This window comes from Salmo trutta, chromosome 39 (genome assembly GCF_901001165.1).
Source record: "Salmo trutta chromosome 39, fSalTru1.1, whole genome shotgun sequence".
Lineage (NCBI taxonomy): Eukaryota > Metazoa > Chordata > Actinopteri > Salmoniformes > Salmonidae > Salmo > Salmo trutta.
This window is the reverse complement of record NC_042995.1, coordinates 24,522,350-24,537,185: the sequence shown is the minus strand read 5'-3', so window position 1 is coordinate 24,537,185 and position 14,836 is coordinate 24,522,350. Positions and strand designations below refer to the sequence as shown.

Below are 14,836 nucleotides of genomic sequence, written 5' to 3'. Positions count from 1 at the left end.
CATTCTTGCATAATCAATGCTTGGAGTTTGTCAGAATTTGTGGGTTTTTGTTTGTCCACCCGCCTCTTGAGGATTGACCACAAGTTCTCAATGGGATTAAGGCCTGGGGAGTTTCCTGGCCATGGACCCAAAATATCGATGTTTTTGTTCCCCCAAGCCACTTAGTTATCACTTTTGCCTTATGGCAAAGTGCTCCATCATGCTGGAAAAGGCATTGTTTCGTCACCAAACTGTTCCTGGATGGTTGGGAGAAGTTGCTCTCGGAGGATGTGTTGGTACCATTTTTTATTTATGACTGTGTTCTTAGGCAAAATTGTAAGTGAGCCCACTCCCTTGGCTGAGAAGCAATCCCACACATGAATGGTCTCAGGATGCTTTACTGTTGGCATGACACAGGACTGATGGTAGCGCTCACCTTGTCTTCTCCGGACAAGCTTTTTTCCGAATGCCCCAAATAATCGGAAAGGGGATTCATCAGAGAAAATGACTTTACCTTTACCACAAAGCAGACTTTGTGAAAATTAATATTAGTGTCATTCTCAAAACTTTTGGCCACGACTGTAGATACTTTTGTACCTGTTTCCTCCAGCATCTTCACACTTTTTGCATCAAAGTATGTTCATCTCTAGGAGACAGAACGCGTCTCCTTCCTGAGCGGTATGACGGCTGCGTGGTCCCATGGTGTTTAAACCTGCGTACTATTGTTTGTACAAATGAACGTGGTACCTTCAGGCGTTTGGAAATTGCTCCCAAGGATGAACCAGACTTGTGGAGGTCTGCAATTTATTTTCTGAGTTCTTGGCTGATTTTTTGGGATTTTCCCATGATGTCAAGCAAAGAGGCACAGAGTTTGAAGGTAGACCTTGAAATACATCCACAGGTACACCTCCAATTGATTCAAATGATCAGAAGCTTCTAAAGCCATGTCATCATTTTCTGTAATTTTCCAAGCTGTTTAAAGGCAGAGTCAACTTAGTGTATGTAAATTTCTGACCCACTGGAATTGTGATACAGTGAATTATAAGTGAAATAATCTTGTCTGTAAACAATTGTTGGAAAAGTTACTTGTGTCATGCACGAAGTAGATGTCCTAACTGACTTGCCAAAACTATAGTTTGTTAACAAGAAGTTTGTGGAGTGGTTGAAAAACAAGTTTTAATGACTCCAACTTCAGTGTATGTAAACTTCTGTCTTCAGCTGTAGCATTGTCGTTTTTGTATTTGATATTTGAAATTCTTATTTTATTACTGTCTGTGTTGTAGCGCAAGACATGTGATTGTGGTAAGCTGATCCTAGTTTGTCTGGTGATGGTTTTGCATAAAATGCAGGTTATTAGAATTATGAGTTATGATAAGACTGCGATGCCCGATTTATTTTTATTTTTTTTGTGTGTGTGTGTTACACCAAAAGGGTAAATGACTTGTGTTTGACATGTAGGTTCTGTGCCAACACTTATGTTAAATCTATTATGGCACAAAAAAAGTGTTTGTACTGAGTTTGTTTTACCTTGTTGTTCCTTGTCTGTACTTGGAGCACTGCAAACAGTATTTATCATGTAGACAATCTGTAAACTGACTGTCTTCTGAAATAAATGTTTTATCAAATTGCATGCTTGACCATGTCTTCCCTTTTGCTTCCATGGCATTGCTAAAATGTTTGAATAATTTTTTTGAATGACCTTGTCTTATCTTGCTTGTGCAACTAGCATTTATTTTAAATGGGAATTATAGGGTTGTGTTGGACTTAATAATACAAACTGAATCATGTCTGAAGATGTACAATCATGTGCTTTCATGAGATACTACTCTCATCAAATCAAATTTTATCACATGCGACGAATAAAACTGGTGTACACTTTACAGTGAAATGATTGCTTACAAACCTTTACCAATGATCCAGAGTTTTAAAAATAAAATAGTAACTAACACATGACGAATAAAATAACATACACAAGAATGGAGCTATATACAGGGAGTACCAGATCAATGTGCAGATGTACTTGAGGTAGATATGTACATGAAGGAAGGGTAAAGTGACTAGGCATCCAGGTAGATAAGAGTAAAATAAAGAAAGAGTAGCAGCAGCAAATGAGTGTAAAAGTGTGTGTAGAGTCTGCAGATATTTTGGGTACCCATTAATTGACTATTTAGTGGTCTGGCTATTTAGCAGTCTTATGGCTTGGGGGTACTAGCGGTCTCGGCGCCTGTTGATTCGAGAAGGCACCGTGTGTCAGACATCAGTATATGGCTTGGGTAGCTGGATTCTTTGGACATTTTTTGGGACCTTCCTCTGACACCACCTGATGTAGAAGTCCTGGATGGACAAGGTGTGACTTGACTAATTTTAAGGTAGGTCAAAGACCACAGAATACATTTGTCAAATCTATTTGAAGTTGTTCTTCCCATGCATACTAATTGTAGTCCTAAAAGTACATGCCATCCCTTGAGGGCAATCTCGAACTCACATGGCTATGCATTCTTGTGCGTCACCTTGTCGCCTCTGCGGTCAACCTTTTTGTACAACCACTCAAGTTCCAAGGCCACGCCTCCAGCTGAGTCTGTTCCATTTTACACCTAGAAATAGGGGTGTGCATTTGTAGTATCTCTAGACGTGATATTAGCCACGCTGATGGACATTATTGTAGATTTTGTCAATGCTTTATTTTGAAAATACATTACAAGAATGTATTTTTTGTTTGGTTGTGTGTGTGCCTGAGGACGACAACTATATACAGAACTCTTATCTATTTTGAGAATGCGATATCGCCGCTAATTATATTTTGGGGCATACAAAGAACATGTGTTTTGTTGTCAGGACGAAAGGGTACATTTCGTGTCAAAACATAACTACTGCAACAATTATAGACCCGAAAAGATGTGTGCATAATCTTCAGTGATGTCTACTCCTGCGAGAAGGCGACTCATGAGGGATTTCAAAAGGTAATTTGTTGCGAGGGTGTCAAGGCATTGAGCTTGTTTACTGTTTAAAACAAACCAGCATAGTGATCTGGCTACAGCGCTGCTTACAAATATGTTGATACATTGTAACACTCCGTCCCTTGTTACTTTGTATTGATTTATTTTCTCATGCACGAATGTAAATCAATTAGAAATGTTGTTACTAATGCAAATTGCGGCACAAACATGTCTTGGTTAGCTTTTGAAAAATGTAGAAATAAAACATTTTCCTTCAGAAGTTACAGCTATGCAGACTAATGTTAGTTAGCTAATTCATTTGCTAGCTATCATACAGTAGGCATATGTAAAAATTAATTGACTGTAGTGCTACCGTTGGCTGAAAACACAATCATGGCGGGATGGACGAGTGACGGATTTCCGGGCAAGCGTGGTCCATTTTAAAATCATTCCCTCCTCCCTTGCCCTGCAAGTGTATACTCATCAGACATCATGATACGTCATCACAAGAGTCCACTTAATTTTAGGGCTGAGGGGATGGAGTGTGTGTGACTTTTAAGTGTTTGGACTGCAAGCATAGTCACTCCTGGCCTGAAACTCCCCATAATTCAATTTGCGACGATTGTACATCCGCTAAGAAAAGTCAGCGAAAACGTAAAAATCAACATACGTAAATGTAAGTACAAACGAATGCAAATAAGTTAGAAATTCTGCTACTACGTAAAAAGTAAATATGTTTTTGTTTGGTTACCTTTTGGAAATTGTAGAAATAAAACATCCTTCTTCAGAAGTTCCAGCTAGGTGGGCTAACGGTAGTTAGCTAATTAATTTGCTAGCTATCATACAGTAGGCGTATATTAATAATTATATATTTAATATACTTAGACATGCACTTATAATTGACTGTGGCTGAGAACACAATCATCGGGCGGTACAAACGAGTGACGAATTTCCGGCCAAGCGTTGTCCATTTAAAAATCATTCCTTCGCCCCTTGCCCTGCAAGTGTATACTCGTCAGATGTCATGACACGTCATCAGAAGTGTCCACTTAATATGAGGGCTGCGGGGATAGGGTGTGTCTTATGTGTTTGGACTGCAACCAAAGAAATAAAGAATGGTGGGACGAATCCAATTAACATAAATATCATTGTAGCAATATCAAAATGCAATCTATACATATTGTAATGAAACAGCAGGCAGGGAGCAGGTCTCGAACCCTCAACCTTCTAGCCCGAAGTCCGGCGCGCTATCGACTGTGCCGCAAAAGCATGCTCGATTTCCGCGCTTATAAACCCAGGGTCGTTACACTACTCCCTCCTTTCAAAGAGCGCGTCCTCGCGCTAGCTTGCGACTCAACGTCTTACAGGAACGCGCTCACCGGCCGAGCACACGCGCTGTCGTGGATGCAAGGTCCGATCCCACTTCTGACACCAATGTAAGGAAACAGCAGGCAGGGAGCAGGTCTCGAACCCTCGACCTTCTAGCCCGAAGTCCGGCGCGCTATCGACTGTGCCGCAAAAGCATGCTCGATTTCCGCGCTTATAAAGCCAGGGTCGTTACACTATGTACACTGGGGGAATTTACACAAGATAAACTAAGAATGATATGTACAGCAGTAGATATATTATAGTGAGCGTCAATAATTAAGTATATAAATGAATATGCGCTGTGTATAAACAATGTAACTAAAATACAATATACAGTAGTAGAAATATTAGAATACACTATGTTGAGGATACAGTATTTAAATACACAGCGTGAAACGGGAAGTGACCGGTGGTTCAATGTCTCTATAACATGGGACAGCAGCGTTGTGTGAGTGTGCATCACCAGGTAGACGGCTATTGATGGCGGTTTATCAGTCTGGCCTGGTAATAGAAGCTGTTTTTTAGTTTTCCGGTCTTGGCTTTGATGCAGCTGTACGTCTCAATCTGTCTGACGGTATGAAGAGTAAACTCTTCATACCGACTGTGGTCCTAAAAGTGGCAAAGGAGCAGTGCCGATTTTAGTATGTAAATCTTGGTGGGGCAAACAAAACAAAAATAGTGGGATGCATGACAGCAAAGCCACAACACTAAACAATACATTGATTGTACTCTAACGGTAACAAACGGTGCCCACAAACTATTAGGGCCTATTACAGTCCCAGCAGCATTCCCAACACCTTACCAGTGCTACACCTGGCTTTCAGCGGAGCCTTGTCTGGCAGCGAAACAGTTAATTCAGCTTCATTTACTGCCTTTTAAAGAAACATAGGAAATCCGTGATTTCGATTAAGACATTAATGAGCGAGCGACGACGGACGTAGTAAATATAACTATTTGTTCAGCACGTTTGAAATGTACAGCAACATAATTCAGAACATGGGTTGTTCTTACAGTGTACTCCCTGTACAACAAGTCAGAACCATAGGATAAATAAAGGGAGCAGATAAACAGACAATGAAAGCTGGGAGATTGATTACATTTCTGTAAAAGAAGTTATACGCTACATGTGCACCACCATGTTAGAACAGTCGGTGAAATTAAGAGGTGAAAATAGACAAAAATATTAGGGTGAGGCACATTGAACGCTGTTTGATTCTTTGCGTATCAAAAAGATACGTCATGTAACACTTTGACACATTAAATAAGCTTTTAATTTGATGTGTCAAATAACACAATTCTATTATAGAATGTTGTGTGTGCTGAATTTGCAGGTGCAAGCCAAGCGCCACCAGTACTATTAATAGCACTGCCAAAGCTGTACAAAAAAAGTTGGCAAACAAGCAGACACTGGCCACGAACAATGCGTTTACAATACCGCGTTGGTGAAAATAGACCAAATTATTAGGGTGAGGCACATGGGCTACTAACAGCTTACTACACAACATACACTTAGTATTACTTTCTTAGCTACAGTATACATATCTCCCTTGCATATTACATCATTGTACACCACCACAGAAAGCACTGAGAAAGAGACCATGTTTGTATGCTGCTTTATTAACTCAATTATATATATATTTTTTTTACATTGTTTGCAAACTTATACGTGTCACATATAAGTATATATTAATGCATGTTATTTTGGCATTAATACGTGTCACATATATATATATACTACCGATCAAAAGTTTTAGAACACCTACTCATTCAAGGGTTTTTCTTTATTTTTACTATTTTCTACATTGTAGAATAATAGTGAAGACCAAAAAACTATGAAATAACACATATGGAATCATGTAGTAACCAGAAAAGTGTTAAACAAATCCAAATATATTTTATATTGAGATTCAAATAGCCACCCTTTGCCTTGATGACAGCTTTGCGCACTCTTGGCATTCTCTCAAACAGCTTCACGTGGAATGCTTTTCCAACAGTCTTGAACGAGTTCTCACATATGCTGAGTACTTGTTGGCTGCTTTTCCTTCACTTTGCAGTCCGACTAATCCCAAACCATCTCAATTTGGTTGTGGAGGCCAGGTCATCTGATGCAGCACTCCATCACTCTTCTTGGTAAAATAGCCCTTACACAGCCTGGAGGTGTGTTGGGTCATTGTCCTGTTGAAAAACAAATGATAGTGGGACTAAGCACAATCCAGATGGGATGATGTATCGCTACAGAAAGTTTTGGTAGCCATGCTGGTTAAGTATACCTTGAATTCTAAATAAATCACCAGCAAAGCACCCCCACACCATAACACCTCCTTGTTTTACAGTGGGAAATGCACATGCAGAGATCATCCGTTCACCCATACCGCGTCTCACAAAGACACAGCGGTTGGAACCAAAAATCTCAAATTTGGACTCCAGACCAAAGGACAAATTTCCAACGATCTAATGTCCATTGCTCGTGTTTCTTGGCCCAAGCAAGACTCTTCTTCTTATTGGTGTCCTTTAGTAGTTTCTTTGCAGGAATTCGACCATGAAGGCCTGATTCACAGTCTCTTCTGAACAGTTGATGTTGAGATGTGTCTCTTACTTGAACTTTGAAGCATTTATTTGGGCTGCAATTGCTGAGGCTGGAAAATCTAATGAACTTATCCTCTGTAGCAGAAGTAACTCTGGGTTTTCTATTCCTGTGGCGGTCCTCCTGAGAGCCAGTTTCATCATAGGGCTTGATGGTTTTTGTGACTGCACTTACAGAAACTTTCAAAGTTCTTGAAATGTTCCATATTGACTGACCTTCATGTCTTAAAGTAATAATGGACTGTTGTTTCTCTTTGCTTATTTGAGCTGTTCTTGCCATAATATGGACTTGGTCTTTTACCAAATAGAGCTATCTTCTGTATACCCCCACCCACCTTGTCACAACACAACTGATTGGCTCAAATGCATTAAGAGCGTCTCGTCCCGTAAGCGGGATCAACATCCAGCGAAAAACTCCTAGCGACATTAGCATAACGAAATTGAATATTTTTTTTTTTCAAATATAGGACTGTCTCATATCGTTTTATAGATACACCTCTCCTGAATCGACCCACGTCGTCCGATTTCAAAAAGGTTTTACAGGAAAAACAAAACATTAGATTATGTTAGAGGAGTACATGGTAAAAGTAGCAACAGCCATTTTCCGACCAACCACATGCATCACAAATAACCAAAAAACAGCTAAATGCAGCACTAACCTTTTACAAACTTCATCAGATGACACACCTAGGACATCATGTTACACAATGCATGCATTCTTTTGTTCAATAAAGTTCATATTTATATATAAAAACAGCATTTTACATCGGAGCCTGACGTTGACTAACTATTTTCCCTCAAATGCATCCCGGGAAACAGTGCTACAATTTACTCAATTACTATTCGAAAACATTTTTAAAATGTAATATTGTCATTCTAAGATTTATAGATGAATATCTCTTGAAAGCACCTGTCATACCAGATTTAAAAATAACTTTACTGGGTAATCACACTTTGCGATAAAAGGGGATGCGATACTCAGAAGATTTGCTAGTAATTTCAGCTCGGCGCCATCTTGGAACAATCGCATATCACATCTAATTTTGTATACTATTGTCAATAATCCCTTACCTTTAGTTGTCTTCATCAGAAAGCACTTCCAGAAATCCCAGGTCCACAACAAATGTATTGTATCCAAATGCTCCGTCGGCGCGGGACAGCGGTTTCGAAAAATAACATTTTTCCCCCATTTAGGTTCGTTCAAACATGTCAAACGTTGTATAACATAAATCTTCTGGGCCTGTTTCAACAAGAGAGCCAATAAGATTCGAGGGGGACGATTGTATTGTGTTTCAAAACGTTTCGAAAGGAGGGGGTAGACAGGGCCGCCGGCGTCATAATGGTGATGGCCCTCCCCCTGTGACCAATTTCCACAGCGTCTCATTCATTCAGTTTCGACAGTAGAAGGCTCAAATCACTTTGTAAAGACTGGGGACATCTAGTGGAAGCAATAGAAAGTGCTCAATGAACCATAGCTCACGGTGTGATTAATAGGCAAAGTGGTGAAGTTGAGTCCACAATTCAGAATTCCACTTCCTGTTTCAATCGGTCTCGGGGTTTTGACTGCCATATGAGTTCTGTTATACTCACAGACATCATTCAAACAGTTTTAGACACTTTAGGGTGTTTTCTATCCACAGGTATTAATTATATGCATATCCTAGCTTCTGAGTTTGATTAGTAGGCCGTTGAAAATGGGCACATTTTTTTCAAAATGCGCTGTGGCGCCCCCTATCCTAGGGTAACGTCAAGAGGTTTTAAGAAGGAAAGAAATCCCACAAATTAACTTTTAAGAAGGCACACCTGTTACATTTTTTTTCAATTGCTAACAAGCATCAGTCAATACTGAAAGCCACTTTTTCAAAACTCTTCACAGTCTGCATTACCAACATGCATCAAACCACCAAAACGCTTCATACTTGTCTCAAAATAAGCTCGTTCGACCATAACATTGGCAACAATTCTCACTCAGAAAGCATACATTGTCACCCGTAACACACTGACCTAAAAAACACTAACAGGGAGCATTACATAAATGATTCACTTTTTTCTTTGAAGTTTGAATGATTTTTCACATAAATAAGTATTTCATTATGGAATAAGAATAACACCTTTTCACTTTAATGACTGTACTAAAGTATATGTAACAAGAATGAATCAGAAATGCAGCAATTTGCTCCAATAGCCTTTATTTCTTCTCTATATCTTTGCATATAGTCATTTGTTTCTACCCCCTAGCCATTACACTGCTGAACAATTCATAAAAATAGCCACCGGACAATTTACATTGACACCCCCCCCCCCCTCTTGTACACTGCTGCTACTCTTTGTTTGTTTGTTACCTATGCATAGTCACTTCGCCCCCACCTACATGTCATCTATATTACCTCAACTAGCCTGTACCCCTGCACACTGACTCGGTACCGGTGCTCCTTGAATATAGCCTCGTTATTGTTACTTTTTATTATTTATTTTTATTTTAGCCTACTTGGTAAAAAAAATTAAAATTATTGATCTGCACTGTTGGTTAAGGGATAGTAAGTAAGCATTTCACGGTAAAGGCTACACTTGTATTTGGCACATGTGGCAAAAAAAGTTTGATTTGAGCTCTGATGCGCTGTATCAGCACAATGAACAGCGTGCTACAGCAAGGCCGTTTTGGTAATGAATATATGCCTAAAGATAGAAAGGGAAATTCACCTATTACAAATAGTTTATGTGAATGCAGCCATACACACAGCTGTCTTACCAAAATAATGCAAACTAAATGCTGAAAGTAATAGCCTAGTTATTCATGCCTGCAACAAAAAAACAGAAGAGCAGTTTGGCTTAGAATACAGACACAACTGCGAATGCGAACAGAACAAAACAATGGTACAAAGTAGTAGATCTATTAAACAAAATATCAGTTTGACAAAGTTAGTTAACAGTAAACACAGTAAACTAAAGGTGAATGGAGATCCAAATAACCAAAACACAGCCTACTACGGGGAGATGCAGCCATGCACAGCTGTCTTCCCAAATAAATAGAACAATCTAGAAGAAAAAGAAACGCACACCTATTAAGGCGAGGTGCTGGCTATCGGAGTAGAACACTTGAAAATAAGGGAGAGCCGCACACTCTAGGAGCTCAGATGCAAAAATGTAATATCCAACGTTTCGACAGCCAAGCTGTCTTCATCAGGGTATCATCACAAACACTGCGAGATGACTCGTTTATATAGTGTCAGAAGACACACAGGTGTCTGTATTCATGGCCAAATGTGGCCTAATATCATTGGTTAATCTTGAAATATACAAATGGCATTCAAAGAACATACAAAAGAACAAATGGATGGCATACGATCATAGATACATTTTAGACTACACAAGCTTACAAACAATTACAATGGCAAAGTCACAATAATCACAAGAATGGCTTCAGATCAAAGTCTACGTTGAGACCGAAGGGAGCAAGGGTCTTTAAATTAAAGATCCAGGCAGCCTCTCGTTTTAACAATAAATTATCAAGGTCCCCCCCTCTCCTAGGGAGGGTGACATGTTCGATGCCAATATAACGCAGAGGCGAAATCGAGTGGTTTGCTTACATAAAGTGGGCCGCAACTGGGTAAGTCAAGTTTTTGCACCTAATGGTGCTACGATGCTCTGAGATACGTAATTCACACTTTGTTTTACCCACATAATTTTTACCACAAGGACAAGTTATAAGATAAATAACTGCCTTAGTGGAGCACGTGATAACACCTTTGATTGGGATCAATTTCCCTGTTTGTGGGTGTTTGAAGGATCTACATTTATAAGTGCCATTACATTGAGCACAGCCATTACACTTGTAATTTCCATCCAGTAGGGGCGCAAATAGACGTTGTTCAGGAATATCTTGGGGTGGTAAATCAGAGTGTACCAATAGGTCTCTGAGATTTCTGCCCCGCGAGAATACGACCAAGGGAAGGTCCGAAAACACATTACCGAGTCTATCATCGGATTTTAGAATGTGCCAATGTTTGAGAACGATTCCCTTAATTTGTTCAGAGCGCTTTGAATAGCGGGTAGTTAGAACGCAAGAATGCATATTTTTGCGAGACTGACCTTGAAAAAGGTCATGTTTTGTTTTGAATTTTCTCAATGGCAATATTAATCTGATCATTTTTGTACCCCCTCTCCTTGAACTTTCTGTGCGTCTCAGCCATATTTCTATCGAAATCTGATATAATGATGTTAGGCAAGTAAACATTTTTGAGGGTTGAAAATGGACTGTTTCTCCATGTAACTCACATACAAATTAGCATAGTTAGGAGCCATGGGTGATCCCATAGCAGTACCCTTCGTCTGAATAAAGAAATCATTTAGAAACACGAAATAGTTGTGTGTGAGTACTATTTCAGCCAATGTTATAATGCAGGCACTGGAAGGTAGTTCATTTAGGGTCACGTTGCAGAAGAAAATGTTCCATGGCTTCAATACCGCCCTCGTGTGGAATATTTGTGTATAACGACTCAACATCAAAAGTAACTAACAAGGTATTCTCAGGGAGAGGATCAAGAGATTCAATGATAGAGATCATACTGCTGGTGTCCTTTACAAAGGAGGGGAGCTGTTCTGCGAGTGGTCTAATAAAAATGTCAACAAAAGTAGATAGATAGAGGGGCCGTTACTGCATCAATGCCCGCTACAATAGGGCGCCCTGGAGGTTTTGTAACATTCTTGTGTAATTTCGGCAAAGTATAGAAAGTGGCAATTTTATGGTGTTGAAAGTCGTTCTTTTTTGGTTATCTGGCCAGAATTTAAATACCCAAACGTTAGATATTACATTTTTGCATCTGAGCTCCTATAGTGTGCGGCTCTCACTTATTTTCAAGTTCTTAAATAAATAGACCTATACAGGCCCGCTTCAAACATGGAAAATCATGCCCCTAGCTCATGAGTTCAACATAAACACTTTTCCAATACGTAAAGTAACATCTACAGCAACGAAAACCAATAGGAAACAAAGAAAACCATAATAGAATGTATCTATGTCTATGATGAAACATCCTGATATGTGGTTCCTCCTTTAAAAGTTGCGTCATACTGCGGTACACCTTGCATGCTGCTGCGGCATTCTGTGGCACGTCATTCAATTCTCAGCCATTCTTTTTGTTACTGCAAGTTATTGCTAGTTTGACCACCAGAGGGCATCTTTGAGAAGCATTTTATAGTATTCCGTATTGGCATTACCAGAGAATTTAAAACCATTCTTGTAATAACATAGTATATGGGATTGATTTTAAGAAATTTGGCTTAATTAATTTGATTAATGTTATGGTGTTTCCATTCAGAGAAAGAAGAAAAGCGAAACCCTAAGGTTTTCTGTTAGGATGGAATGGAAAATATGGCGCTGTACAACGTGATTGTCGGGAGTAGGCTACAGGTTTGGAGGATTCTAAATTGTTTGCCTTCAGTAGACAACTTTGTTCCAATATTTCTGTAAATCAGTGATATTTATTCCCATAGTAATTTGTTATGGATCCATAACTAAATCAACATCTGCATTTTGAAAGAGTATTTTTTTAATCTTTATTTTATTAACGAAATGTGTTTATTTGTTTATTAGGCTACTGTGCAGTCTACAATACATACTGTCGTAAACATGGGAAGTGCCTAATTGCTTAAATAAGGGAGAGCAGGCCATGTCTGTAATACAGAATGCAGGGCACACGGGAGGCCGGTGTTATTTCATAGTTGTGACGTCTTCACTATTATTCTACAATGTAAAAATAAAGCACAACCCTGGAATGAGTAGGTGTGTCCAAACTTTTGACTGGTACTTGCTTAATTAATTAGATTAATATTATGGTGTTTCTACTCCATGAAAAAGGAAAAACCCTCTGGGTTTCCGTTAGGATAGAAAATAAATTATAGCGCTGTACAACGTGACGCTCATAAATTCAGAGCATTGTCAGTTTGTAAATTCAGACCATTTCGCTCTCGGAGCGCACACTGGACGTTCGGGCCAAGGAGTAAGATTGACACAAATGAGACCACTGACCATTTTACTCGCCCTAGCAGAGCTGGTAAGGCAGTTTTTGTGTTAACTAGAGCATTGGTGACTGTAAATGTGCTGCTGGAAACAATTTAATTATGCGTTTTTTCCAACATTTACTGACACCGGCCATATTCAACGGGTGTTGAGCGCTTGTAAATGAATTATTCTGCGCTCTGGTACACTGACGAGAGTGCTCTGAAATCCGTGTAGATAGTAGGCTGGACACATGACATTTTTAACAACGTTCTTTTCTGATAAATAAACGAGTTAATTGCATCCGCCGTGGAGCCCAGTTTCATAATATGACCATATTTCCCAGCTGCATGCCGTCGTTTTGAAGTAATCGCGAATAAAAACAGGCCTTATTGCATTTTTCACCCTGCCAGCTCCTATTAGTTCTATTGAGCACTGTGGCACCAACTCGCCTTCCGAACGTCCTATTCCCAGTTTATTGTTCAACGTCACAATGCCTGCTTCGCTATTGTTGACAATGAGACCTGCTCACATTGTTTTATAGTTAAAATGTAAACAACAAAAATAATATTGGAACTCTGCAGTCTTCCCATTGTTTCCTATGGGGGAAATATGGGCATGCCTTTCTATTTCACAAAATATCTCGCAATGTGTATATTTAGATTTTTTTTCAAGTCAGACGGCATTTTAATCATGAGAATCTCTTTCTAATTATGTAAGCCTGGGCAGCTAGCTCAGTTGTCATCAAATGCTAGCCCCCAAATACTTTTTGCCCTTGGAACTCTGAGCTCCCCCCATTGTTTTTCTATGGAAAGGCATGCCGGTCTATTTCGCCAAATAGCTCACTGTGTGTATTTAGTTTTTTTCAAGTCGGGCACCATTTTAATCAGGAGAACCTCCCCTTTGTAATTATGTAAGTCTGGGCAGTGAGCTTGTTTGTCATTGATCGCTAGACCAGAAAGTCAGTTTTTATTTGTTCCCTACTTTTTCATTACGGAGACATATGCACAGTTGACACCATCGAGGTGCGGATGTTTACTTTCTATAAATAAATACAAATTATTCCAGTTTCGTCCCACGAACAGATTGAATTGGTAAAATAAAAAGGGATGCATTTTGTATGGAATTCTAAGCCTCACTCCAGTCAAAACAGGCTCTGCGAATGTTCGATTTCATTCATTTGCTATGGGCTCAAGTCAATAAACGTTGGGTAGTTAGTTAGGCTATACTGGCAAGTTTGATGTATAACTACTAATGTTAGGTAGCTAGCTGACTGTGACGACCCTCCCACTCTGTCTGCCGAGTTTGTTCTCTTTGCTCTTGTTTTCCTTAATAGGATGTCGGTGGGCAGAGCCGGGAGGGTCGTCAGTGAAATGGGACACAACAGGGCTCGGGTGTGTCCCAGGATAAATGCACCTCTTCCCCATTCATTGAGGAGACTCCATGCAGACACAGACAGATTTTGGTTGTAGTTATTTGGTTTGTTTGCACCTTTCAACACCCCTCATTATCACATGTATACACGCGACCACTCACTTACTCTACTGACTAAACACACACCATTGTTAATTGTATTTACTTTACTTCAGTTAATAAATATGTTTTGTTATTCTTTATCTACATGTTGTCTCCCTTTTTGTTACGGGCTTCGAGCCTGTTCGTGACACTGACAAACCAGTACATACTGCTGTAATGATATGCTATGTGGTTCATAAGGACAGCGTAGCTAACAAATTGTCAGCCTACATAACGTGCGGTAAGGTAACTTATTTGAAAAGTCATTACTTTATTACATTGTGTAGCAAGCTACCCCTTGGTCGTTAGGTCAAATCTGGTCTGTGATAGGTTGTTTTTTTTCACACCTAGCTCGGCTATTAAACTATTCTTTAGTAAAGGTTTTATAGTATATTGTTCAGCTAAGAGCCCCCCTCCCCAACTTGCAACAAATTGTTGTTCCCATCTCATTCCTTTC

General features: G+C 39.5%; 1 long non-coding RNA gene across 1 annotated transcript; it reads left to right on the top strand.

The window, feature by feature from the left end:
* Window positions 1-12,791: 12,791 nt before the first annotated feature.
* LOC115179455 (uncharacterized) lies at window positions 12,792-14,480 on the top strand. The gene is made up of 2 exons (XR_003872895.1): window positions 12,792-12,919; window positions 14,201-14,480. It is a non-coding gene; the product is annotated as an uncharacterized LOC115179455 (long non-coding RNA).
* Window positions 14,481-14,836: the final 356 nt, after the last annotated feature.